We start from the raw sequence: 4,268 nt of genomic DNA on the forward strand, positions 1-4,268 counted from the left end.
AAGTTTAAACGAGGGCTGAATAAGCCCAAGTGCAGTTAAGAGCCTGTGAATTGGGCTGTGTAAATAAAGTTGAATGAGAGAGACAGGGCATAGAAGGAGGGGTTAATCCAGGGCGGGAAGCCCCCACCAATGGGGGGCAAAGGGGGTTGCACCCCAGGTCAGGGGTATATAGGTTAGGGTAGCAAGGGTATGCGCCCTCTTTGATTCTTTGATCTGCAGGGATCAGCGTCACGGAGAAAAGATAAGTAAAGCTTGCAGCGTCTTACCTCAAGTGGAATTATGTCTAGCAGACCCAGAAGGAATGCCCCACCGCCGCGATGGCTGGCGGACGCCGCGCGCCCGCTCAGCCATGTCCCTGGGCGTGGGGATGTGGGTGGCCGCCCGGTAGTGCTGGTAGCCGGAGGCGGTGGTTCGCGGCCTGTGTCACCCGCCGCTCACGGTAGTGGCGGGTCGGGCGCAAGGACTCCCCCTCCTGCTCCCTCCGCAGGTGAATTGCATCCCCAGGGACCTGGGGGCGTAATGGCGGCGGGTGGCGGGGATGCCGGCGCGTCCGAGATGGCGGCCGCGATCTGCAGAGAAGGAGAGCCGGGAGGCGCGTCAGCTGTCTCCTCGCACTCACCCGGCTCTCTCATGCGCGCCGGAGACGGCGGCAGTCAGGCTTCCCCCTCGCGTCAAGCAGCAGGGAGGGAGGGGAGTGTCAGTGAGGACGGAGACCGCGCAGCTCACTGCGCGGTCTCGGTGCCTCAGTCAGGAGACAGTGGGACAGCAGCTCCCCCTGCTGACTCCCCTGGAAATAACGGCAGCATAAGGGCAGAAGCTCCACCTGCTGGCCAGGCCGCAGAGGCGCAGGCACAAGAATGTGAACAGGCAGGAAGGGAGGCCAGGGATGCTGGGTCACAGGGTGCCAGCAACCAAGCTGGCTTGGTGGAAGTGGGGGAGGGTCGCCCGGGCAGGGGACCTAGCCCCATGATGGTCATCACAGGTGGCCCCACACCGGGGCAATACAACGAACCAAGGCCCAGGCTATGGCGTATGCAAGCCCCATTGGCGGGAGGACATTACGGGCAGGGTGCAACACACCCCCCGGCCGGGGAGATGTTTTATGAGGACCAGGGTAGGGGAACAGGCTTTCAGCCTCCCCAGGGAAATCTGGCTCCAGGTCTAAGGGGTTATGGGGCCCAAAATCAACACAACTATGCGTCAGGCCCACAATTTAACAGGGCCCAGGGAGGTCCAACCCATTTATTACCTCAGCAATTCATGGGTCAACAGGGGCAGGGGCAATGGCCCATGCAGTACCAAACATTTGGGAGTTACGGCGGGCCTCAGTTCCCCTACTGGGGTTCTGGGCCCGGCCACTCTTTCAATGTAGGAATGCCAGCATACAACCCTTACATCCAACAAGGGGGATATGGGTTCCCGGGATATCAAATGCAGCCGTACGGGGGCTGGGCGCCGCCGCCAAGGGGACATTTCGCGGGGAACCTTGACAGTCACCTTAGGCAAGGGGAGGTTGTGGCAGATATGCATAGGTCTAGCGCTCGCGGGCCGGCATTGCAGGTAGACTTAGGGGCAGCGGAAGTTGTAGATCTGGCTGCGCCTTCACCCAGTCGCACAGTCATTGACGCCCCTTCTATTTCAGCCTCTGAAACACGTCCAACTTCACCGGTGCCGTCCTTGGGGTCGAGGTCTCGTGAGGGGTCAACACGCACAGTAACTCCGCGGTCGACTCTGGGGGAGAAAACATCAGCTGTCAAGACACCCAAGAAAGCGGGAGAATCCTCGGCCGCAAAAGAAACACCGGCGAGCGAATCAGTGGTTGAAGTTGATGAGAACACGTCGCAAGAGGGAGATGGTGAAGAAGAAGGGTCGTCTTCGGGTGAGTCAGGGTCTTCAGCATCGTCAGGGGGTAGTGATGACTCAGGCGCTACTAAACGCCCGAGCAAGCTAGCAAAGCTAGTTGCTAAGCAGGTGGCAAAGGAGGTGCAGGGAAAGAAGCGTAAGAGGAAACGCAGCACACCAGCAGCGCCAGCGGATACTGGGGCATCACACTGCTCTAATACGGCGGTAGCTCGAGGGCTCAGGAAGGGAGTTAGGGAAAAAATCCGCAAAGGGAAGTTTATCGATTTCTTCACCATAACAACAGAAATGAAGAAGGAATTCGATAAAGCAAAGAAGGCCACGCCCAACGGCGAAGCGGCCTTTAAGGGTTTCCATAACTGGTTAAGGGGATTCCTGGCTTTCTCATCGTGTTACTTAACGCTCAGGCCCACCGAATACTTGAATGTGATTAGATACTTGCATCTCATAAATGAGACTTTTATGAGTTATAAGGGCCCGGCGTGGAGGGAATATGATGAGAAGTTCAGGTTATGTCACGAGGGCACCCCCATCATGCCCATGGGCTCTAAGCATGTTGAGATCTGGTGGGAGGTTATAGGGAAAAGCCAGCCCATGACAGAACCCGCCGGGAAAAAGTCCTTTCAAGGGGGAAAAGCATCGGGGAAATCCGGGGGGAAAGGGCGTTGTTTCGCTTACAACGACGGTAAATGTGACAGAGGGGCCAAGTGCCGTTTTAAGCACGAATGTAAGATCTGTGGAGCAGGCCACCCTGCCAAATCCTGCAAAGGGGGTGGTAAGTCGGGGGACACCGGAGAGGGAGCGGCTAGCTCTAAATAAGGCAGAATCCCCTATAATTATAAAACAGTTGGCCCTTTACTTAAAAGAGTACCCCAAGAAGCTCGATGCAGAGTTTTTGTTGGAGGGTTTTGTTCATGGTTTTTCATTACCCATCCCAAAAAGTTTTTACACATCCACTAATAAGAATTTAAAGTCAGCCAGGGAATTGCCGGAGGTGGTTAGGGACAAGGTGCTAAATGAGGTCAAGCTGGGCAGGATGGAGGGACCATTTGAGGTACTCCCTATACCTGACCTGTGCATATCACCGCTGGGTGTGGTGCCCAAAAAGACGCCAGGCAATTTTCGCCTCATACAGCACCTGTCCCACCCACCCGGCAATTCTGTCAACGATGCCATTCCAGAGGAATTGGCAAGCGTTCGCTACCAGTTATTCGAGGAAGTTCTTAGTTTGGTTAAAAGTTTCGGCCCAGGGGCCCTTATGGCCAAGTTGGACATAGAATCGGCTTTTAGGCTGCTTCCACTACACCCAGAATCGTTCAGATTTATGGGTTTTAAGATGCAAGGGGCCTATTACATAGATAAATGTCTCCCCATGGGCTGCTCGATATCTTGCTCATATTTTGAAAAATTTAGTACTTTTCTTCAATGGTGCATCCAGAGGGAGGCTGGCTCCAGAGGGGTGGCCCACTATCTGGACGATTTCCTCATAGCAGGACCAGCAGGTCGAGCGGAATGTGGGGAGACATTGCAAGTAGCTTTAAGAGTTTTCAGTTCTTTAGGAGTTCCCATAGCCCACGACAAAACAGAGGGACCGGTAACTGTCCTGGCGTACCTTGGTATTGAAATAGACACCGGGGAGGGTTGCTGTAGGCTACCAGCGGACAAGGTCCACAAGCTGCGGGAGCTGATAGTCGACTGCGGGGCTAGAAAGAGGGTCCAGCTACGAACCGTCCAGTCCCTACTGGGTTCTTTAAATTTTGCCTGTAGGGTGATACCCATGGGCAGGGTTTTCTGCAGGAAATTGGAAAGGGCCACGGCGGGGGTCAGGGACCCACACCACACAATCCGCTTGGGAAAGGAAATCAAGGATGATTTGAGGACATGGTCCGAATTCTTGGTTGACTTTAACAGGCGCCTAATGTGGCAGTCTGAGGCGGCCTCAAACTGGGACCTACAGCTCTTTACGGATGCTGCGGGATCTTCTGGTTTTGGTGCCTTCTTGCAAGGGGAGTGGTGCTGCGAAAAGTGGCCTCAATCCTGGATTGACAGAGGGTTTACAGTAAACATGTTATTACTGGAACTCTTCCCCATTATAGTCGCAGTGGAGCTATGGGCTGGCCAGCTAGCAAACAGAAACATAATCTTCTGGTGCGATAATTTAGGGGTTGTTCACGCAGTAAACAATCAAAGGGCAACATCGCCGGAAGCATTGAGATTGCTGAGGCACCTTGTCCTTGTTTGTTTAAAGAACAATATCAATTTCAGGGCTGAACACGTACCAGGGGTGGACAATGAAGTGGCAGACGCTTTATCAAGATTTCAGTTCACCAGATTCCGCGCCCTAGCTCCAACAGCAGCCGAGACCGGCCTAAGTTGTCCAAATTCTGTCTGGCAGGTGATAGAGCCGG

Source organism: Crinia signifera, chromosome 5 (assembly GCF_055691185.1).
Source record: "Crinia signifera chromosome 5, ASM5569118v1, whole genome shotgun sequence".
NCBI lineage: Eukaryota > Metazoa > Chordata > Amphibia > Anura > Myobatrachidae > Crinia > Crinia signifera.